We start from the raw sequence: 24,928 nt of genomic DNA, 5'->3' as shown, positions 1-24,928 counted from the left end.
TTTATTTTTCATTTTGTTTATGTGGTATATCGCATTTCTTGATTTGCAAATATTGCAATAGCCTTGCATTTCTGGAATAAATCCCACTTGGTCATGGTGAATAATTTTTTGATGTATTGCTGGAACTGACTTGCTAGTATTTTATTGAGGATTTTGTCATCTATATTTATTAGGGATAATTTTCTTCCTTTGTAATGTCTCTATCTGGTTTTAGAATTATGATTAAGCTGGCTTCATAAAGGAAGCTTGTAATCATTCTCTTGAATTTTTTGAAATATTTTGAAGAAAATAGGTGTTAGTTCTTTTAACATTCAGTAAAACCCACTGTAATGCTGTCCAGACCTGGGCTTTTTTTTTTTTTTTGCTTGGAGTTTATTGATTACTGCTTAAATTTCCATAGTTGTAATTGATCTGTTCAGATTTTCTGACCCATCCTGGTGTTTTGGAAAACTGTATGATTCTAGGAATTTGTCTATTTCCCCTAGATTATCCAATGTGTTGGCATATGATTGTCATAGTATTTTTTAACAATCCTTTGCATTTCTGTGGTGTCAGTTGTTAATTTTCCTCTTTTATTTAGTATTGTGTTTATTTGGGTCCTCTCTCTTGTTTATTGGTGAGTCTTGCTAGAGATTCATCAGTCCTATATATCTTTTCAAAGTACCAGCTATTGATTTCATTGATCTTTTATCTGTTTTTTTTTTTTTTTAGTCTCTATGTCATTTATTTACACTCTGAACTTCATTATTGCTTTTCTTCTACTTACTCTTTATTTTTCTTTTTTTCACTTTCTAGTTCTTTAAGTTGTAGAGTTAAATAGTCTATTAGAATTTTTTTTTGTTTTTGAGGTAGGCCTCTAATATTATGAACTTTCCTCTCAGGATTGCTTTCACTGTGTCCCATGGGGTTGTTGTGTGTTCATTTTCATTGAATTTCAGGAAATCTTTTATTTCTTCCTGGTAAATCATTTTTATTTAATAACATGCTTTAAGTCTTCATGTGTTTCAATGTTTTTGCATGGTTTTATTATAATTATAATAAAATTTATTTTTATTTTAGCTTCATATCATTGTGATCTGAGAAGATGCTTGATGTAATTTCAATCTTCTTAAACTTACAGAGACTTAATTTGTGTCCTAACATGTGGTCTATATTTGAGAATGGCCTATGTTCACGTCAGATTAATGTATGATCTGGTATTCTGGGGTGTAATTCTCTGTAAATATCACTTAAATTAATCAGATCTAGTGTGTCATTTGGGGTTCCTGTTTTTATTGTCAATTTTTTGTCCAGTGGATCTATACAGTGATTTCAGTGGGGTGTTGAAGTCCCCTACTTTGATCGTATTGCTGCCAATCACTCCCTCAAAGTCCTGCAGAAGTAATAATATATTGTAGTGCTCCTATATTGGGTGCATATATGTTTATCAAACTTATATATTCTTCTAGAATTGATCTATTTTATATTATGTAGTGGTCTTCTTTATCCCATGTTATGGTTTTCATTTTAAAGTCTATTTAATCAGATATCAGGTATTACTACCCTAGTATTTTTCTTTTCTTTTCTTTTCTTTCTTTCTTTTTTTTTTATTTGCTTGGAAATTATTTTCCATCTCTTTACTTTCATCCTGTGTATTTTGTTCTGAGGTGGTTCTCTTGTAGACAGCATAGATAGGGGTCATGCTTTTTGATCCATTCAGCTACTCTGTGTCATTTGATTGGAACTTAATATATTTACATTTAAGATTATTATTGATATGTACTTATATTGCCATTTTTATTTATCCTGTCTATGTTTCTATATGTCAATAATACTTATTACAGCAGTCCTATCAACATTTCTTGCAATACTGTTTTGGTGGTAATGTATTTCTTTTTGTCTGAGAAGCTCTTTATTTCACCTTCTATTTTGAATGATAGCCTTGATGTATAGTGTAATCTTGAATGCAGATCATGTTTTTTATTACCCTGAATACTTCATGTCACTTTCTTCTGGCCTGTAGTTCTTCAGTTGAGAAATCAGCTGACAGCCTATGGGAGTTTTTTTGTAGGTAACCTGTTGCTTTTCTCTTGCTGCCATTAAAATTATCTCTTTGTCTGTAATATTTGGCACTGTAATTATGATGTGTCTTGATGTGCACATCTTTGGGTTCTTCCTGCTTGGGACTGTCTGTGCTTCCTGAACTTGTATGCCTTTTTCCATCACCAAGTTAGTAAAGTTTTTGTCACTATTTCTTCAAACACATTCTCTAACCTTTGCTCACTTTCGATTTCTTCTGATACTCTCATGATGTGATGTTGTTACATTTCATATTACCCCACAGCTTTCTTAAATTGTCCTCCTTTTTTTCATTTTATCTTTTTGGTTCTCTGAGCAACTTTTTCTACCTTGTCTTCTAATTTGCTGGTCCTATCCCCAGCTTTCTTTAATCTGCCAGTTATTTCCTTCAATATATTATTTATTTCTGCTATGCCATTCCTGATATGTAATTGGTCATTTTTCATTGTTTCTATATCTTTCCTCATGCTGTTGAGCATGCTTATAATCATTATTCTGAACTCTATGTCTGATAACTTGCTTATCTTTATTTTATATTCTTTTTATTTTAATTTATTTTTCATAGATTAATTTTTGTTACAGATGTTTCTCCTTTTCCCCCCACTGATTCCCCTCTCCCCCTCCCTCCCTGCCCCTTCCCCAGATTGTTGTCCGTGTCCACTGTTCATGCATACATGCGTATAAGTTCTGTGGTTCATCCCTCCCCCACCTCCCCACTCCTTAGGGAATTGTCAGTCTGTACCCCGCTTCTGCGTCTCTGGGACTACCCTGTTCCTCAAACTGTTATGTTCATTATATTCTACAAATAAGTGAGATCATATGAAATTTGTCTTTCTCTGTTTGCCTTGTTTCACTTAGGATGATACTTTCAAGGTCCCTCCATGTAGTCTCAAAGGATAAGAGATCTTTCTTTCTTACCGCTGCGTAGTACTCCATTGTGTATATGTACCACCGCTTTTTGATCCATTCGTCTACTGATGGGAACTTGGGCTGTTTCCAGATCTTAGCGATTGTAAATAGTGCTGCTACAAAGATGGGGGTACATATATTCTTTCTGATTGGTGTTTTATGCTTCTTAGGGTATATTCCTAGAAGTGGGATCACTGGGTCAAGTGGAAGATCAATTTTTAATTTTTTGAGGTGACACCATATTGTTTTCCATAGTGGCTGCACCAGTCTGCATTCCCACCAGCAGTGCACTAGAGTCCCCTTTTCTCCACACCCTCGCCAACACTTGTTGTTTGATGATTTGTTGATGGCGGCCATTCTGACAGGTGTGAGGTGATACCTCATTGTTGTTTTGATTTGCATCTCTCTGATGATTAGTGATGATGAACATTTCTTCATATGTCTCTTAGCCATTTGTATGTCCTGTTTGGAGAGGTGTCTATTTAGTTCCTCTGCCCATTTTTTAGTTGGATTCTTTGTCTTCCTTTTGTGGAGTTGTATGAGCACTCTATATGTATTAGAAATTAACCCCTTATCTGATATATCATTGGCAATTATGCTCTCCCATACAGTGGGTAGCCTTTCCGTTTTGATGATTGTATCTTTCGCTGTGCAGAAGCTTTTGAGTTTGATGTAGTCCCATGGGTTCATTTTCTCCTTTGTTTCTATTGCCTTAGGTGATGTGTCAGTAAAAATTCTGCTGTGTATGATGTCTGAGATTTTGTTGCCCACAGTCTCCTCTAGGATTTTTATGGATTCATGAGTTACATTTAAGTCTTTTATCCATTTTGAGTTTATTTTGGTGTAGGGTGTAAGTTGATGGTCTAGTTTCATTTTTCTGCAAGTAGCTGTCCAATTTTTCCAGCACCATGTATTAACGAGGCTGTCCTTACTCCACTGTATGCTTTTGCCACCTTTGTCAAATATTCATTGAGCATATTGCCTTGGGTCCATTTCTGGGTTCTCTATTCTGTTCCACTGGTCTATATACCTGTTCTTGTGACAGTACCAGGCAGTTTTGATTATAGTGGCTTTGTAGTATAACCTGAAATCTGGTATTCTGATCCCTCCAACTTTGTTCTTCCTTTTCAAGATTGCCATGGCTATTCGAGGCCTTTTTTGGTTCCATATGAACTTTTGAAGTAATTGTTCTAATTCTGTGAAATATGCCGTTGGTATTTTGATGGGGATTGCGTTGAATCTATATATTGCTTTGGGTAATATGGACATTTTAATGATGTTAATTCACCCAATCCATGAACAGGGTATGTGCTTCCACGTTTTTATATCTTGCTCTATTTCTTTTTTCAAAGACCTGTAGTTTTCTGCAAATAGGTTCTTTATTTCTTTGGTTAAGTTTATTCCTAGGTATCTTAATTTTTTTACCACAATGGTAAATGGGATTGTTTTCTTAGTTTCTCTTTCTGTGTGTTCATCATTAGTGTATAAGAATGCCATCGATTTCTTGACGTTAATTTTGTATCCTGCTACTTTGCCAAATTCATTTATTAAGTCTAGTAAACTTTTGGTGGAATCTTTGGGGTTTTCTATGTACAGTATCATGTCATCTGCAAATAATGACAATTTCACTTCCTCCTTTCCAATTTGGATCCCTTTTATTTTTTCTTCCTGTCTGATAGCTGTGACTAAGACTTCCAGTACTATGTTAAATAGGAGTGGCAAAAGTGGGCATCCTTGCCTTGTTCCTGTTCTTAAGGGAAATGCTTTTAGTTTTTGCCCATTGAGTATGATGTTGGCTGTAGGTCTTTCATATATGGCCTTTATTATGTCTAGATATGATCCTTCTATTCCCACACTGCTGAGCGTTTTTATCAGAAATGGATACTGGATTTTGTCGAAGGCTTTTTCAGCATCTATTGATATTATCATGTGGTTTTTATTCTTCATTTTATTTATGTGGTGTATCACATTTATGGATTTGAGAATATTGTACCAGCCTTGCATCCCTGGGATTAATCCCACTTGGTCATGGTGGATAATTTTTTTGGTGTATTGCTGGATTCGATTTGCTAGTATTTTGTTCAGGATTTCGGTATCTATGTTCATCAGGGATATTGGCCTGTAATTTTCTTTCTTTGTAGTGTCTTTTTCTGGTTTTGGAATTAAAATTATGCTGGTTTCATAAAACGAGTTTGGAAGTCTTTCTTCTTCTAGAATTTTTTGAAATAGTTTGAGGAGAATGGCTATTAGTTTCTTTGAATGTTCGGTAAAACTCCCCTGAGAAGCCATCCGGGCCTGGGCTTTTGTTTGCTGGAAGAGTCTTGATTACATCTTTAATTTCTTCTGTTGTTATTGTTCTGTTCAAGTTTTCAATCTCTTCCTGATCCAGTTTTGGGAGACTATGTGTTTCTAGAAATTTGTCCATTTCGCTTAGATTGTCGAATTTGTTGCCGTACAATTGTTCATAGTAGTTGTTAACGATCTTTTGTATTTCTGTGGTGTCAGTTGTGATCTCTCCTCTTTCATTTCTGATTTCGTGTATTTGGGTTCTCTCTCTTTGTTTCTTGGTGAGTCTAGCTAAGGGTCCATCAATCTTGTTTATCTTTTTGAAAAACCAGCTCTTTGTTTTATTGATCCTCTGAATTGCTTTTTTGGTCTCTATGTCGTTTATTTCTGCTCTGATCCTTACTATTTCCTTCCTTCTACTTGCTCTGGGGTTTTCTTTTTGTTTACTCTCTAGTTCTTTAAGTTGTGAGATTAGGTAGTCTATTAGAGATTTTTCTTGTTTTTTGAGGTAGGCCTGTAGTGCTATGAACTTCCCTCTCAGAACCGCTTTTGCTGCATCCCATAGATTTTGTGTTGTTGTGTCTTCATTTTCTTTGGTTTCCAGGAAGTTTTTGATTTCTTTCTTGATCTCCTCGGTGACCCATTCATTGCTCAATAACATTCTACAGTGATACCTCGGTTCTTGAACATAATTCGTTCCAGGAGGACGGTCGAGAACCGAATTGTTCAAGAACCGAAGCAATGAAACCCAATAGGAAATAATGGAAACTGGATTAATTCGTTCCAAGCCCCAGAAAATGCCTATTTACTGGCCTAATTTGTATATAATATGTAGAAAAACATAAGTCTCAACAAGAAATAAAAGTCGTACAGTATGTCTAAGGGTTAAATTCAGTGTAAAGCGTGACTCTCTCCACAAAGCGTGACTCTCTCCACAAAGCGTGACTCTCTCTGCACTCACACTGATGACGCAAGCAAGGCGCGCTGGGCTGAATGAACGCCATTAGGCTCAACTCGGCTCATCTCGGAAGTTCGAGTTCCAAATATTTGTTCGGATTCCGAGACAAAAGTTTCTCGAATCTCCTGGTCGAATACCGATTTGGTCGAAAACCGAGGCGTTCGAGAACCGAGGTATCACTGTATTTAGCCTCCATGTGTTCAAATGTCTTTGTATGTTCTTCTTGCAATTGATTTCAAGTTTCATGCCATTGTGGTCTGAGCAGATGCTTGATATAATTTCAATCTTCTTGAACTTGTAGTGACTTAGTTTGTGCCCTAACATTTGGTCTATCTGAGAATGTTCATGTGCACTTGAGAAGAATGTGAATTCTGTAGTTTTGGGGTGTAGTTCTCTGTAGATATCTATCAAATCCATTTGGTCTAGTGCTTCATTTAGAGTCTCTGTTTCCTTGCTAATTTTTTGTCTAGAGGATCTATCCAGTGATGTCAGCGGGGTGTTGAAGTCCCCTGCTATGATTGTATAGCTATTGATTTCTCCTTTGAAGTCCTCCAGTAATTTTTTAATATATTTTGGTGCTCCTATATTGGGTGCATATATGTTTTCAAGGTTATATCTTCCTGTTGGATAGATCCTTTCAATATTACGTAGTGGCCTCCTTTGTCTCTAGTTATGGCCTTCAATCTGAAGTCTATTTTATCAGATATAAGTATTGCTACCCCAGCTTTTTTTTCTTTTCCATTTGCTTGAAAGATTTTTTCCATCCTTTCTCTTTCAATCTATGTGAGTCTTTTGTTGTGAGGTGAGTCTCTTGTAAACAACATATAAATGAGTCATGCTTTCTTATCCAATCAGCTACTCTGTGTCTTTTTATGAGAGCATTCAGTCCATTTACATTTAAGGTGGTTATTGATATGTACTTATTTATTGCCATTTTTGTTTAGTGTGGTTCTATTTTCCTTCCCATTTCTCCTGGTAATTACAGTAGTCCTTTTATCATTTCTTGCAGTGCTGGTTTGGTGCTAATGTATTCCCTTAGCCTTTTTTGTCTGAAAAGCTTTTTATTTGACCTTCTATTTTGAATGATAGCCTTGCTGGGTAGAGTTGTCTTGGATTCAGATTCTTGTTTTTCATGACCTTGATTACTTCATGCCATTCCCTTCTAGCCTGTAGTGTTTCTTGTGAAAAGTCAGCTGAGAGCCTTATGGGGGTTCCTTTGTAGGTAACCTGTTGCTTCTCTCTTGCTGCTTTTAGGATTCTGTCTTTGTCTTTAATTTTTGGCAGTTTGATTACTATGTGTCTTGGTGTGGGCCTGTTTGGGTTCTTCTTATTTGGGGCTCTCTGAGCTTCTTGAACTTGAATGCCTTCTTCCTTCTCCAAATTAGGGAAGTTTTTTGTCACTATTTCTTTGAATATATTCTCTAGCCCTCGGTTACTTTCTTCTTATTCAGGGACTCCTATGATGTGAATATTATTCCGTTTCCAGTTGTCCCACAGTTCTCTTAAGCTCTCTTCCTGTTTTTTAATCGTTTTTTCCTTTTGGTTTTCTGATTGGTTGATTTCTTATAGCCTGTCTTCTAATTCACTGATCCGGTCCTCAGCTTCCCCTACTCTGCTTTTTAGACCTTTCAGTGTGATTTTCATTTGTGATATGTCATTCTTCATTTCTTCCTGTTGGTTTTTCATTTCCAGCTGGTTTATTTTCAACATTTCTATGTCTTTACTCATGTTGCTCATGTCCTTACACATGCTGTTGAGCTTCCGCAACATCGTGGCTCTAAATTCTAGTTCTGTTAACTTGCTTAACTGCACCTCATTTATTTCATCTTCTGTAGAGGTCTCTTGTTCTTTCATTTGGCTTTTGTTTCTGTTTCTCACCATTTTGGTTATCACAGTGGGCTTTGGAGTCTGCCAAGTTTTCCCAGTGGGTGTTGGTGTTCTGCTGTTTGTGGCTCCCTCTCCTGGGTTTGGATGTGCCAGGGAGGACCCACTTTAAACACCACCGTCAAGTCTTAGCTTTTCTGGTTAGTGTTGCAAGCCCATGGAATGGTAGTTATCCTCTAGCTTTTTTCTTTTTTTTGCCTGGAAGCTATTACTAGAGGTCACCTGCAGACCCTTGGTTTCTGAGTTGCCTGGAAAACTCTCTCAGGTGCTCAGTGTATGAGGATTTCCTGAGAGTGAGGCAGGTGTTCATTGTTAGTGGGCCTTAATTGGCATTTCAATGGCTACCAGGTGGGGTTGAATCTTTGAGTGAGGGGCCACCGCCTCTCCCCAGAGCCCTGAGAAAAAGTAAAATGACCACAGTCCTGTGTGGCTGCACTCAGCGAAAGGTCTTAGCACCCTCCAATACCCGAGTGTCCCCACACAGTTCCAGTCCAGTCTGCCTTCTCTCCGCTGGAGCCCAAGGTGAGTGGCTGCTGCCAATTTAGCCTCTGTCCGGACTCTGGGTCCTGGAGCCACCTGGGACTTTTAACCCAAGTGCGCTGCTTCCAGTCAAGGGCGGCTGCAGCTGTGGCACCAGCTGAGGGGGTTGCACTCAGCAGAAGCCCCAGGACTGAGCCGTGGTAGCGGGACACTGCCGAGGTGGCAGTAGCGTCTGGCACAGTCCCCTGGTCCATGCGAGGCTGCGTGGCGCCCGCCGAGGTCTTAGCGTGCAGAGTTCGCAGGACTCAGCCTTGGTAGCTGAATCCCGCTGAGTCCCCTGGTCGCCGGGAGTCTGTTCGGCTCCAGCCGAGAGCTTAGCAGGCTACAGCGTTCCCAGGGCCCATGCAGGGTGGCAAGGGAGGTGGTAGGAGTAACTTCCCGCCGAGTTCCCTGGTCCCGCCGAGTTCCCTGGTCCCGCCGAGTTCCCTGGGGCCCGCGAGTCTGTGCGGCTCCAGCCGAGAGTTTAGCAGGCTACAGAGTTCCCAGGGCCCATGCAGGGTGGGAAGGGAGGCGGTAGCAGTAACTTCCAGCCGAGTTCCCTGGTCCCTGCCCAGGCCGCTGCAGATCCTGGGCTCTCGGTCCCCTCTCGCGTCCTCGCAAGCCTACCAGGATTGAGTGGGTGTTTTTGGTTAAGTGGTCCTCCAAGATGTCTTTTGGCTGCCCTTTCCTGACGATTTGCCTTTATTTTCGTTGTAAATCCAGTTTGGTCTTGGGAGATGGTCTGTGTCGCTCCATTCACTTCGCCATCATTTTCCTCCATCTTTATTTTCTTTAGCCCTTCTTCTGCAGAATTCTTTTGTTCTTTTATTTCTGCTTGTTTTTTTGTTTTACCATTTGGGCTGTCTCAACAGGGTTTGAAACCTGCCCAAATCTCCCTGGGCATATAAGTGTTCCATAGATTGTGGCTTTCTCTCCTGGGTTTGGATGTGTATGGAAGGACCAACCTGAACACCAAAGTCTGGTCTTACTCTCCATGGTAGAATCAAAGGTCAGGCAAAGATTCAGATATCCCAGAGATCTGCCTCTTCTTGCAAGCTAACTGTTAGTCTCAGTCACTTAATGAGCCTCAGATTGTAGTCCTCAGTTGGACATAAGCTCCCTATGGTGGGCAGAGTGAAAAGATTTCCAGTGAGTGAAGAAATTGTTTCCCCTCAGGCTAAAGCTGCTTTGAGTGGAAAACTGCATGAGAAAGATGTTTTCTGCAGCATGGATTAATGAAGTGACAACACAGATATCTAGGCAGCCACCTTCATAGCTGGGACCCCAGAGCCATAAAATTCAATAACTCTGAGCCAATCCCAAGGCTTAAATCATCCAGAAACCCATCTCTGCCTGGTAGTTTCTCACAATTAATAAGCCTCAGATTTCAGTTCTGTACTAGGTGCAAACATTTTTCAGCAGGTAGGGTGAAATTCCAACAGACTGAGCAGTTGCTTCCCACCCCCACCTCCACCCCTGGGCTATAGCTGGTTTGAGGGGAAATTTCTGCTGGTGCCCAAGGTGAGTTACTGTAGCTGAAATTTTGTGTGCTGATCCTTCAGGTGGGTGCTCATTTTCCCAGTGTTTCTCCTTACTGGACTGGACCTCTCTTCTGGAGTTTTCACAGCAAGGTGTTATGTGGACAGCTTTCCCTAATCCACCATTCTGTTCTGGGGAGCCCAGCTTAGGATTTGAACCCCAGACTTCTCAGGGGGAAATTCTCACAGGTAAGATAGCTCTCAGCTTCTGCCTTTGTAAGCTCATCCAGCCCTCTCATTCCTCCACACCTCTTACCAGACTCAATTTAGGCTCCTCTTTATGCCCCTGATTATAAGAGTTCTCTCCAGCTGGACTTCAGTTGGTTATTCTGAACGAATTTTCTTCTTTTTTTTTTTAAACTAAAAATTTATTGTCAGTTGAAAATATATATTAGATTTTATTTTCTTTGCAATTTTTATTAATTTATTTTTGTTATAGATGTTTCTCCTTTTTTCCCCCTAAACACTCTCCTCCTGAGCCTGCTTCCCTTTTCCCCTCCAGCATTGTTGTCTATGGCCATTGCATATAAGTTATTTGGTTTATCTCATCTGTCCATCCTGCACCCTCTTCTGAAGTTTGTCAGTCTGAACCATACTCCTTTAAATGTCTCTGGGTCTATTTTTTATTAGCTTATTTTGTTCATTATATTCCACAAATAAGTGAGATCAAGTGGTATTTGTCTTTCTCTGACTGGCTCATTTTTCTTAGCATAATACTCTCCAGGTCCCTCTATGTCATCTCAAAGGATAAGAAACCTCTCTTTCTTACAGGAGCATAGTGTTCCATTATGTATATGTACCATAACATTTCTATCCACTTGTCTACTGATGGACACTTGAGGAGTTTCCAGATTTTAGCAATTGTAAATAGTGCTGCTATGAACATAGGGGTACATATAATCTTTCTGATTGGCATTTCAGGCTTCTTAGGATACACTTCTAGAAGTAGAATCACTAGATCAAATGGCAGTTCAGTTTTTAATTTTTTGATGAAGCACCATATTGTTTTCTCTAGTGACTGCACCATACTGCATTCCCACCAGCAGAATACTAGAGTCCCATTTTCTCCACACCCTTGCCAGCACTTGTTGTTTGATGATTTGATGATGACAGCCACTCTGGCAGGTCTGAGATGATACCTCATAGTTGTTTTAATTCACATCCTTCTGATGATTAGCGACATTAAGCTCCCCCCCCCCCCCCCATGTCTCTTGTCCCTTTGTATGTCTTTTTTGGAGAGGTGTCTATTTAGGTCCTCTGCCAATTTCTTAATTGGTTCTTTGTATTCCTTTTGTTGAGTTGTATGAGTACTCTACAAATTTTGTAAATTAACCCCTTATCTGATGTGTCATTGGCAATGATGCTCTCCCATATAATGGGTTCCCTTTTCATTTTGGTGATTGTATCTTTTGCTGTAAAGAAACTTTTTAGTTTGATGTAGTACCATGTATTAATTTTTGTTTGTTTCTCTTAGGCTTTGTATCCATGAAAATTCTGCTGCATGTGATGTCTGAAATTTTGTTTCCTACATTTTCTCCTAGGATTTTTATGGATTCACAAGTCACATTTACGTCTTTTATCCATTTTGAGTTTATTCTTTTTAATTTTCTTTATTTTAGTTGTAATACCAATTTGGTCCTGGGAGATAAACAGTGTAGCTTCCATTCACTTTGGCACCATTTTTTTGTCTCCCTCAATCTCTCTCCTTACATTACCAACCTGTTCTCAGATGTTGTCCTCTCTATCTATGAATGACCTTAGTATATTAGTCAAAATTGTTTTAAAATTTCCATCTGGTTATTGAGTACCCCTGCCATATCTGACTAGTTTGATGCTTGTTCTCTCTTCAAACTTTATTTTTGACATTTGGGTTTACCTTGTAATTTTGTTGTTGTTGTTGTTATAGTTGTTGAAAGCTTACATTACATAGTGGGTAAAAGTAACTGTGGTAAATGTGCCTTTAGTAATGTGGTAAGAAATTGTTGGGGTAGAAAAGCTTTCTATAGCCTTATGATTATGTCTCAGACTTATAGTGAGCCTGTGTTTCTGGACTGTGAACTTTACACATGTTTCTCAATTCTTCCCCCATCCTTAGGTGGGAAAGGATAGCTAGAGGGAGCTTCAATTAGGTGTCTCCCTTCTTCCAGGTTAGTTAGGCTCTGGTAAGATAGTTTCTCCAGAGGACAGACCATTTTAAGAAGGAAAGATGCTCTAGTGCATGTTAAAACAGTTACATTTCCCCTCCACTGCCAGAAACACTAGGGGATTTGGGGGATTTGTTTCTGATTTGCACTATGAAAATCTGGTAGAGATCCTGAAGGTAAAACTCACAAAAGTGTGGGTATGTTCCCTAAGAATGGGTGTCCCTGGAGTTCCTAACTCTCAGATTTACACACCCTGAGCCTCCATCAATTCATAACGTTCAGGTTTTACTATCCCAGTATTGTTTCCAATGGAGGTTTCTGCTCATGGGTTTTCACTCTGGTAAATTGTGATACTGTGCATCTACCAGTTTGTTTCTCCGCCTTTGAGAACAGTGGTTTGCCTTGTGACTTCAATTCTCTGATAGGTGTAAAAAGAGTAATTGATTTTCAGTTTGTTCAGCTTTTTACCTGTTGTGTGGAAGGAGTGACATCTTTCAAGTTTTTTTTGTTGTTGTTTTGTTTTTTTCCTTTTTAAAACAAAATGGTTTCAATCAATTGCGTCACCCTCACTCTCCTGGGAGCAGAACAACAAAAAGGCTTGGCTCCTGCCCCCAGAGGACAGTAAGGTTTATGTGTCTCTCTACATTGCAGGCCAGAACTAGACTGGCAGGACACAGGGAAGAGGAAGGAAGGGTGGGAAACGGGGAGAGGAAATGGTGAGCAGCTTGAACATTAGAAAGCAAAGAGGCCCCTGCTGGTCTGTGGGCCACAGGGCCCAGCCCCAGTACTCCCATCTCCCTTCTCCCTAGGTGGAGAAATGTCATGGAGAAGAGACAGGGGAGCAAGTCCCAGCAGATGGAGAAGGAGCAGCAGCCGTTTCCTTCACCAATAGATATACTTTATTACCAAGTTTCTTGTATACCATACTGGAAACTGAAAGTCAAACATTTGTTTTTTAATTCAGAGTATAGAGCTTTTTGGTATACATTTAAAACTATTTGTTTAATATATTAATAAATAGCATTATTTTTCATTGTTTTTATTTTTAGAAAGATTTTCCATTGGTTATTATGCTTTTTGGTACACAATCTTTTCCTATTTTTTCCCCCACACCATTTATCCCCTCTATGCACTCATCTACTTCCACCCATTCCCCTCCTCACTCCGGCCATCACCACACAGTAGTACATGTCCATGAGTTCTCTGTCTCTCTTTTATTTCTCCAATCCCACTACCCACCACCCACCAGAGCTGTCTGCCTGTTCTCTCTCTGAGTCTGTCTCTATTTTGCTTTGTAATTCCATTTGTTCATTAAATTACAGATATGAATGAAACCTCATCATATTTGTCTTTCTCGGACTGGCTTATTTCATTTAGCATAATGTTCTCCAGGTCACAAAGGATAAAATTTTCTTTCTTTGCCTGAACAGTGTGGCTCACTGGTTGAGCACTGACCCATACACCAAGAAGTTTGCCAGTTTAGTTCGTGGTCAGGACACATGCCCAGGTTGTGGACCCAATCTCCAGTGTGGGGCATGCAGGAGATGGCCAATTGATGTTCTCTCACATTGATGTTTCTATTTTTTTTTCTCCCTCTTCTCTCCTGTCTCTCTAAAATTTAACAAAAAAATAAAGTTTCTTCCTTTCTACAGCAGAGTAGTGTTCCGTTGTGTAAATGTACCACAGCTATTTTATCCACTCAACTATTGATGGACACTTGGGCTGCTTCCAAATCTTAGCTATTGTAAATAATGTTGCAATGAACATATATTCTTTCAAATTCGTGTTTTGGGTTTCTTCAGATAAATTCCCAGACATGGAATCACTGGGCTATAAGCCAGTTCCATTTTTAATTTTTGAAATAACTCCATACTGCTTTCAACATGGTCGCACCAATCTGCATTCCCACCAACTGTACACAAGGGTTCCCTTTCCTCCACATCCTCACAGACACTTGTTTGTTGATTTATTAATGGTAGCCATTTTGACAGGTATAAGGGGACATTTTATTGTGGTTTTAATATAGATTTCTCTGATGATTAGTGATGGTGCACATCTTTTCATATGTCTATTAGTCATTTTTATGTCCTCTTTTGAGAAGTTTGTATTCAGGTCCTTTGCCCATTTTTAAATTGGATTTTTAAATTTTTTTTTTATTATAATTTTTTAATGAATTAATGTTTTCCTTTTTTATTAATTAATGTATTTATTTTTGTTACAGATGTTTCTCCTTTTTCCCCCACTGATTCCCTCCTCCCGGCCCTGTCCCCAGCTTTATTGTCCATGTCCATTGTTCATGCACACATGCATATAAGTTCTGTGGTTTATTTCCCACCACCATCCCCTCTTCTAGGGATTGTCAGTCTGTACCCCACTTCCACATATCTGGGACTACCCTGTTCCTCAGACTGTTATGTTCATTATATTCCACAAATAAGTGAGATCATATGATATTTGTCTTTATCTGTTTGGCTTGTTTCTCTTAACATAATACATTCCAGGACGCTCCATGTAGTCTCAAAGGATAAGAGAACTTTCTTTCTTATCGCTCCATTGTTTATATGTACCACAGCTTTTTTATCCATAAGTCTACTGATGAACACTTGGACTGTTTCCAGATCTTAGCTATTGTAAATAGTACTGCTACAAACATGGGAGTACATATATTCTTTCTGATAGGTGTTTCAGGCTTCTTAGGGTATATTCCGAGAAGTGGGATCAATGGGTCAATTTTTAATTTTTTGAGGTAACACCATGTTGTTTTCCATAGTGGTTGCACCAGTCTGCATTCCCACCAGCAGTGTACTAGAGTATCCTTTTCTCCACATCATCGTCAACACTTGTTGTTTGATGATTTGTTGATGGTGGCCATTCTCTCTGATGATTAGTGATGTTGAGCATTTTTTCATATGTCTCTTAGACATTTGTATGTCCTGTTTGGAGAGGTGTCTATTTAGTTCGTCTGCCCATTTTTTAAATTGGGTTCTTTGTCTTCCTTTTGTGGAGTTGTATGAGCACTCTCTATATATTGTAAGTTAACCCCTTATCTCATATATCATTGGCAATTATGTTCTCCCATACAGTGGGTAGTATTTCCGTTTTGATGATTATATCTTTTGCTGTGCAGAGCATTTTATTTTGATGTAGTCCCATGTGTTCATTTGTATCTTTGTTTCTGTTGCCTTAGGTGATGTATCAGTGAAAATTGTGCTGTGTATGATGTCTGAAATTTTGTTGCCTACAGTTTCGTCCAGGATTTTTATGGATTCATGAGTCACATTTAAGTCTTTTATCCATTTTGAGTTTATTCTTGTGTAAGGTGTAAGTTGATGGTCTAGTTTCATTTTTTTGCATGTAGCTGTCCAATTTTCCCAACACCACTTATTACAGAGGATGTCCTTACTCCACTGTATGCTCTTGCCACCTTTCTCAAATATTAATTAAGCATATTGCCTTGGGTTCGTTTCTGGGTTCTCTGTTCTGTTCCACTGGTCTATATGCCTGTACTTGTGCCAGTACCAGGCTGTTTTGATTACAATGGCTTTGTAGTATAACCTGAAATCTGGTAATGTGATCCTTCCAACTTTGTTCTTCTTTTTCAATATTCCTGTGGCTATTCGAGGTCTTTTTTGGTTCGATATGTACTTTAGAAGTATTTGTTCTAATTCTGTGAAGTATGCATTGGTATTTTGATGGGGATTACATTGAATCTATAGATTGCTTTGGGTAGTGTGGACATTTTAATGATGTTAATTCTTCCAATCCATGAACAGGGTTTGTGCTTTCACTTTTTCATATCTTCCTCTATTTCTTTTTTCAGTGACCTGTAGTTTTCTGCAAATTGGTTTTTATTTCTTTGGTTAAGTTTATTCCTAGGTATCTTAACTTTTTTGCCACAATGGTAAATGGGACAGATTTCTTAGTTTCTCTTCCTGTGAGTTCATCATTGGTGTATAAGAATGGCATCAATTACTTGACGTTAATTTTGTATCCTGCTACATTGCCAAATTCACTTTTTAAGTCTACTAAATTTTTGATGAAGACTATGAGGTTTTCTACGTATAGTATCATGTCATCTGCGAATAATGACAGTATCACTTCCTCCTTTTCAATTTGGTTTCCTTTTATTTTTTCGTTCTGTCTGATTGCTACAGCTAAGACTTCCAGTGCAATATTAAATAAGAGTGGTAAAAGTGGGCATCCTTGCCTTGTTGCTGTTCTTAAAGGAAATGCTTTTAGTTTTTGCCCATTGAGTATGATGTTGGCTGTAAGTCTTTCATATATGGCCTTTATTATGTCAAGATATGATCACTCTATTCCCACATTGCTGAGTGTTTTTATCAGAAATGGATGCCGGATTTTGTCAAAGGCTTTTTTGGCATCTATTGATATGATCATGTGGTTTTTATTCTTCATTTTATTTATGTGGTGTATCACATTAATTGATTTGAGAATATTGTACCAGCCTTGCATCCCTGGGAAGAGTCCCACTTGGTCATGGCGAATAATTTTTTTGGTGTATTGCTGGATCCAATTTGCCATTGTTTTGTTTAGGATTTCGGCATCTATGTTCATCAGGAATATTGGCCTGTAGTTATTTTTCTTTGTAGTGTTTTTCTGGTTTTTCAATTAGAATTATGCTGGCTTCATAAAATCAGTTTGGAAGTCTTCCTTCTTAAATTTTTTGAAATAGTTTGAGGAGAAGGGGTGTTAGTTTTTCTTTGAATGTTTGGTGAAACTCCCCCGTGAACCCATCCTGGCCTGGGCTTTTGTTTGCTGGGAGTGTCGTGATTACATCTTGAATTTCATCTGTTGTTATTCATCTGTTCAAGTTTACTATCTCTTCCTGGTCCAGTTTTGGGAGACTTTGTGTTTCTAGAAATTTGTCCATTTTGCTTAGATTGTCGATTTTGTTGCCATATAATTGTTCAAAGTAGTTGTTAACGATCTTTTGTATTTCTGTGGTGTCAGTTGTTACTTCTTCTACTCTTCCATTTCTGGTTTTGTGTATTTGGGTTCTCTCCCTTTATTTCTTGGTGAATTTAGCTAAGGGTCCATCAATCTTGTTTGTCTTTTCAAAATACCAGCTCTTTGTTTTATTGATCCTTTGAATTGTTTTTTTGGACTTTATGTCATTTATTTCTGCTCTGATTTTTACTATTTCCTTCCTTCTACTTGCTCTGGGGTTTTCTTTTTGTTTGCTCTCTAGTTCTCTAAGTTGTGAGGTTAGATAATCTATAAGAGTTTTGTCTTGTTTTTTGAGGTAGGCCTGTAGCACTATAAACTTGCCTCTCAGAACTGCTTTTGCTGCAACCCATAGATTTTGTGTTGTTGTGTCTTCATTTTCATTGGTTACCAGGAAGTTTTTGATTTCTTCCTTGATCTCCTCGGTAACCCATTCATTGTTTAATAACATGCTATATAGCTTCCATGTGTTCAAATGTCTTTGCATGTTCTTGTTGCAATTGATTTCTGGTTGGATGCCATTGTGATCTGAGAAGATGCTTGATATAATTTCAGTCTTCGTGAACATGTAGAGACTTAGTTTATGTCCTAACATGTGGTCTGTCTTTGAGAATGTTCCATGTGCACTTGAGAAGAATGTAAATTCTGCAGTTTTGGGGTGTAATTCTCTACAGATATCTATTAAATTCATTTGGTCTAGTGCTTCATTTAGCGTCTCTGTTTTCTTGCTAATTTTTTGTCTAGAGGATCTAACCACTGATGTCAGCGGGGTGTTGAAGTCCCTTGCTATGATTGTATTGCTATCGATTTCTCCTTTGAAGTCCTCCAGAAGATTTCTAATATATTTTGGTGCTCCTATATTGGGTGCATATATGTTTATCAAGGTTATATCTTCCTGTTGGATAGATGCTTTCAATATTATGTAGTGGCCTTCTTTGTCTCTATTTATGGCCTTCATTTTGAAATCTGTTTTATCAGATATGAGTATTGCTACTCCAGCTTTTTTTTTCTTTCTGTTTGCTTGGAAGATTTTTTTCCATCCCTTTACTTTCAACCTATGTTAGTCTTTTGTTGTAAGGTGGATCTCTTGTTAACAACATATAGATTAGTCATGCTTTCTCATCCAATCAGCTACTCTGTGTCTTTTTATGGGAGCATTCAATCCATTTACATTTAAGGTAATTTATGATATGTACTTATTTATTGCCATTTTTATTTAGTGTAGTTATATTTTTCTTTCTATTTCTCCTGCTAACTACAGCAGTTTTTTTTTTTTTTAACATTTCTTGCAGTGCTTGGCTTGTTTTGTGCTAATGTATTCCCTCAGCCTTTTTTTTTTTTTTTTTTTTGTCTGGGAAGCTCCTTATTTGACCTTCTATTTTGAGTGATAACCTTGATGGGTAGAGTACTCTTGGATTCAGATCCTTGTTTTTTATGACCTTGATTATTACCTCATGCCATTCCCTTCTGGCCTGTAGTGTTTCTGTTGAGAAGTCAACTGAGAGCCTTATGGGGTTTCCTTCGTAGGTAACCTATTTCTTCTCTCTTACTGCTTTTAGGATTCTCTCTTTGTTTTTAATTTTTGGCATTTTGATTACTATATGTCTTGGTGTGCGCCTGTTTGGGTTCTTCTTACCTGGGGCTCTATGTGCTTCTTGAACTTGAATGCCTTCTTCCATCACCAAATTAGGGAAGTTTTCTGTCACTATCTCTTCAAATATATTCTCTAACCCTTGCTCATTTCCTTCTTCTTCGGGGACTACTATGATGCAAATGTTATTAGGTTTCTTGTTGTCCCACAGTTCTCTTAAGCTGTTTTCCTGTTTTTTAATTATCTTTTCCTTTTGGTTTTCTGATTGATTTTTTCTACCCTATCTTCCAATTCTCTGATCCAGTCCTCAGCTTTCTCTACTCTGCTATTTAGACCTTCCAATGTGTTTTTTATTTCTGATATGTCATTCTTCATTTCTTCTTGGTGGTGTTCATTTTCAACTGGTTGATTTTCAACATTTCTATGTCTTTACTCATGGTGCCCATGTCCTTACACATGCTGTTTAGCTTTCTCAAGATCATGGCTCTGAATTCTAGTTCTGTTAATTTGCTTAAGTGCACCTCATTTATCTCATCTTCATTGGAGGTCTCTGGTTCTTTCATTTGGCTTTTGTTTCTGTTTTTCACCATTTTGGCTATTACAGTGGGCTTTGGAGCCTGCCAAATTTTTCCTGTGGGTGTAGGTGTTCTGCTCTTTGTGGCTTCCTCTCCTGGGTTTGGATGAGGCAGGGAAGACCCACTTTAAACACTACTGTCATGTCTTACTTTCCTGATTAGAGTTGCTAGCCCAGGGAATAGTAGTTATCCTCTAGCTTTTTTGCCTGGAGGCTATTAGTGGTGGTCACCTGAAGAATCTTGGTTTCTGAGTTGAATGAAAAACTCCCTCAGGTGCTCAGTGTAAGAGGATTTCCCAAGGGTGGGGCAGATGCTGGTTGTTAATGGGCCTGAATGAGCATTTCAATGGCCACCAGGTAGGGTTGAATCTCTGAGGGAGGGGCCACCGCCTCTCCCCAGGACCCTGGGAAGGAGTAAGATGAGCACAGTCCTGCATGGCTGCACTCAGCAAAAGCTCTGAGCACCCTCTAAATCTCAAGTGTCCCCACACAGTTCCAGTTTAGTCTGCCCTCCCTCTGCCAGAGCCCAAGACGAGTGGCTGCTGCTAATTTAGCCTCTGTCCCGGCTCTGCGCTGTGGAGCCGCTTGGGACTTTAACCCAAGGGCGCTCCTCCCAGTAAGGCCATCGCTCCTGGCCGAGGCTGAGGCAGCTCCCAGCTGAGGGAGTAGCACCTAACCGAGGGCGCAGCTCCCAGCCAAGGCCGCAGGTCCCAGCTGAGGCCACCATAGGTCCTGAGGCCACCATAGGTCCCAGCCGAGGCCACAGGTCCCAGTCTATGGCACAGCTCCTAGCCGAGGCTGCAGGTCCCAGCCTAGGCTGCCATAGGGCCCAGCCAGGGCCGCAGGGCCCAGCCGATGGTACAACTCCCAGCCGAGGGTACAGTTCCCAGCTGAGGCCACTGCAGGTCCCAGCCAGGGCCATAGCTCCCAGCTGAGGCTGCAGGCCCCAGCCGAGGCCACCACAGGTCCCAGCCCAGGCTGCTGCAGACCGTGGGGCTCCTGGCCCCCTCTTGCATCTTCGCAAGCTTACCAGGATTGAGTCGGTGTCCCTGGTTATGTGGTCCTCCAAGCTGCTTTTCAGTTGCCTTTTCCTGATGATTTGTCTTTATTTTCGTTGTAATTCCAGTTTGTTCCTGGGAGATGGTCTGTGTAGCTTTCATTCACTCCACCGCCATTTTCCTAGTCTCTTGTATTGTTTGATTATTTAGTGTTGAGTTTTATAAAATTTTTATAAATTTTGGATACTGACCCTTTATCAGATGTATCATTGGTGAATGTTCTCCTATTCAGAGAGTTGTCTTTTCATTTTGTTATTTATTTATTTATTTATGTTACAGATGTTTCTCCTTTTTCCCCCATTGACACCCTCCTCTCCCTCTCTCTGCCCTGTCCCCAGCTTTGTTGTGCCATTGATTATGTGTACATGCATATAAGTTTTGTGGTGTATCTCTTCCCCCTACCCCCTCTTCTGAGGGTTGTCAGTCTGTACCCTACTTCCACATCTCTGGGACTAACTACCCTGTTCCTCAGACTATTATGTTCATTATATCCCACAAGTAAGTGAGATCATGTGGCATTTGTCTTTCTCTGATTAGCTTATTTTGCTTAGCATAATACTCTCAAGATCCTTCCATGTCATCTCAAAGAATACAAGATCTTTCTTTCTTACAGCTGCAGTGTCCCATTGTGTATATGTACCATTGTATAAAAATGCAAACAATTTTCTTTGTACAGAATCATGTCATCTGTGAAAAGTGACATGTTTACACTTTGTTTTCCATTTGGATGTCTTTTATTTCTTCTTATTTTCTGATAGCTTTGACTAGAAATTTTTAGTACTATGTTGATAAAGAGTGGTGAAAGTAGACATCCCTGTCTTGTTTCAATAATCAGGGAAACACTTGCAGGTTTTGCCACTGAGTATGATGTTGCCTGTAAGTTTATCATATATGGCCTTTGTTATATTAAAGTATGTTCCTTCTATTCCCATTTTTTTTTTTGAGAGTCCTTATTTAAAAAAAATGAGTGCTGGATTTTATCAAATGCTTTTTCTGCATGTATTGATATGATCATATGGTTTTTATTTTTCAGTTTATTTATGTGATGAATCACACTTATTGTTTTGAAGATATTGTATCAATCTAGCATCCTCAGACTAAATCCCACATGATCATGCTGTGTGATCTTTATAATGTATTGCTGGATTTGATTTGCTAATATTTTTCTGAGGATTTTAGCATATATGTTCATCAAGAATATTGGCCTATAATTTTTTTTGTCATGTCTTTATCTGGTTTTGGAGTTAAGACAATGCTGGCCTTACAAATTAAGTTTGGGAGTCTTCTCTCCTCCTGAATATTTTGGAATAGTTTGCGAAGAAAAGGTGTTAGTTCTTTGATAGTTTGGTAAAATTAACCTGTAAAGCTATCAAGTATAAGACTTCTGTTTGTCAGAAGGTTTTGTGGGGTTTTTTGGTTTGTTTTGTTTTTATATTGCTTCAATTTCATTGGTTGTAATTTGTCTATTCAGACTCTCTGATTCTTCCTGATTTAGTTTTGGAAGGTTGTATCTCTCTAGGAATTCATCCATTTATCCAGTTTGTCAAATTTGTTGGCATACAGTTGTTCATAATACTTTCTTACAATTCTTTGTATTTCTTTGGTATCATTGTTACTTCTCCTATTTCATTTCTGATTTTATTTATTTGTGTCCTCTCTCATGTTGTCTTGATGAGTCTGGTTAAAGGTTTTTCAATCTTATTTATCTTTTCAAAGAACTAGCTCTTGGTTTCATTGATCATTTGTATTGGTTTTATTTATTTTTAAACTGTATTTTATTTATTTCTGCTCTTATTTTTTATTATTTCCTTTCTTCTACTTACTCTGACCTATGTTTTCTTTCTCAAGTTTTTTTAAGTGTAAAGTTAGATTGTATATTTGAGCTTTATCTAGTTTCTTGAGATAGGCCTGTAATGCTTTAAATTTCCCTCTTAGGATTGCTTTCCTTGTTTCCCACAGATTTTTTATTGTTATGTTCTCATTTTTATTTGTTTCAACGTATCTTTTTATTTCTTCCTTGATCTCATTATCCCATTCATTATTTACTGACATGTTATTTAGCATCCATGTCTTTGAGTGTTTTTCAGTATTCCTTTTTGTGATTCATTTCAAGTTTCATAGCATTATGGTCAGAGAAGATGTGCCATATGATTTCAATCTTTTTAAATTTATTGAGACTTGTTTTGTATCCTAACGTGGTCTATCCTAGAAAATATTCCATGTGCACTTGAAAAGTATGGATATCAATTAAATCTATTGGATCTGTTGTGTCATTTACAAGCATTGTCTCCTGTTGATTTTCTGTCTTGTACATGCATCCAATGATGTCGATGGGGTGTTAAAATCTCCAACTATAACTGTATGACTATCAATCTCTTTGTTAATGTCCATCAAGATTTGCTTTACATATTTAGGTTCTTCTATATTGGGTACATAAATGTTTACAAGGTTTATATCCTCTTGTTGAATTGATACCTTTATCATTATGTAATGTCCTTTTTGTCTCCTACTATAATCTTGGTTTTAAAGTCTATTTTAAGGATACAAGGATTGCTACACCAGCTTTTTTTTCCTTCCTGTTTCCATGAAATATTTTTTTCCATCCTTCTTCTTTTAGTCTGTGTGTATCTTTAATTCTGAGTGTGTTCTCTTGAAGAATGCATATACATGGGTCTTGTTTTCTTACCCATTCAGCTGTCTATTTATTGAAGCATTTGAGTCATTTATGCTTAAATTAATTATTGATAGGTATGCATTTATTGCCATTTTTAATTATGTTTCTTTAGTTTCTTCTCCTAACCACCCCCCCCCCCCCTTCTCCTTCTTTCTTCCACTTTTTAAATCAATCCCTTTAGCATTTCTTGTAATAGTGGTTTGGTGGTAACAAACTCCTTTAGCCTATTATTTTTTCCTAAGAAACTCTTTATTTTTTCTTCAATTTTAAATTATAGCTTTGGTGGGTAAAGTAGCCTTGGTTGTAGATTCTTGTTTTTCATCTCTTTGAATATTTTATGACAATCCCTTCTGGCCTGAAATATTTTTGTTGAGAAATTAGCTACAGTCTTATGGGAGCTTTCATGTACATAACTGACTGCCTTTCTCTTGTGGTTTTTAATATTCTCTTGTTATTTTAACTTTTGGCATTTTAATTATGATATATCTTGATGTGGGCCTCTTTAGATTCATCTTGTTTGGGACTCTCTATGCTTCCTGGATTTGTACTATGTTTTTCTTTACCACATTGGGAAAGTTTTCACACATTTTTTCTTCAAATAGATTCTCAATCCCTTACTCTGTGTCTTCTTTTTCTGGTGCCCCTATCACATGGATGTTGTTACACTGCATATTGTCCCAAAGGTCTCTTTAACCATACTCATTTTTAAAGTTGTTTTTGGGTGTTTTTTTTGTTTGTTTGTTTTTGCTGCTCTGATTTTTTTTTTCTACCTTGTTTTCCAAATCACTGTTTCAATCCACTGCTTCATCAAGCCTGCTGTTTATTACTTTCTGTGTATTCTTTATTTCAGATATGGCATTCTCCATTTATGACTAGTCTTTTTTTTTATGGTTTCTATATCCTTTTTCATGCTGGTAGGCATCCTTATAATTATTACTCTGAACTTTATATCTGATAAATTGCTTACCTCCACTTCACTTAATTCTTCCAGAGAATTAATTCTCTTGTTCTTTCATTTGGGCCCTGTTTCCTTATCTCCCCATTTTGGCTACCTGCTTGTGTTAATTTTTATATATTAGGTAAATTTCTATGACTCCTGTCTTGGTAGGGTGGCCTTATATAGTAGGTAGTCTATGGAACACAGTGGGGCAATCTCCCTGATCACAGTACTGGGTGCTCTAAGAATGTCCAGTGTGTGTGTGTGGGCCCTTCTGTTGTAATTGAGTCTTGATTTTTTTCTTTTTTTTTTATCCTCTCCAGAGGACATTTTTGCATTTATCTTCAGATACATCTGAAGGGAGAGAGGTGGAAAGAGAGAGAGAGAGAGAGAAACATCAATGTGAGAGAGAGACAATGACTGGCTGCCATCCACATGACCACAACCAGGGCAAGGGACAAACTGCAACCGAGGTACATGCCCTTAGCAGGAACCAAACCTGGGGCTCTCTGGTCCACAGGCCAATGCTCCAACTGCCAAGCAAACCAGCCAGGGTTTGAGTCTTAATTTCTACTGGCCCATTTGTGTGTGGGCTCAACCCTCAAGGTGGCTGACTGTATGGCTCAATCCCCAACACAGAGTGCTAGTTGCTGTGCAGCTGCTGATCACACTAGGTGTAATTCACCTCAGCAGGGTTTTATGCCTGCTAATACCTCACTGTGCTATGCTGCTTGTGAAGCTTATTGGATCCTGCTGTGTTGTTGTCTGAAGCTGGCCACTAAGTATATTAATTTTGGGCCTCTTCAGAGGGTCTCTGGTTTAGACCAATGTCA

Source organism: Molossus molossus, unplaced genomic scaffold, assembly GCF_014108415.1.
Source record: "Molossus molossus isolate mMolMol1 unplaced genomic scaffold, mMolMol1.p scaffold_m16_p_7, whole genome shotgun sequence".
In the NCBI taxonomy this organism is placed as follows: domain Eukaryota; kingdom Metazoa; phylum Chordata; class Mammalia; order Chiroptera; family Molossidae; genus Molossus; species Molossus molossus.
The sequence above is the reverse complement of the archived record's forward strand: the minus strand, read 5'-3'. Positions refer to the sequence as shown.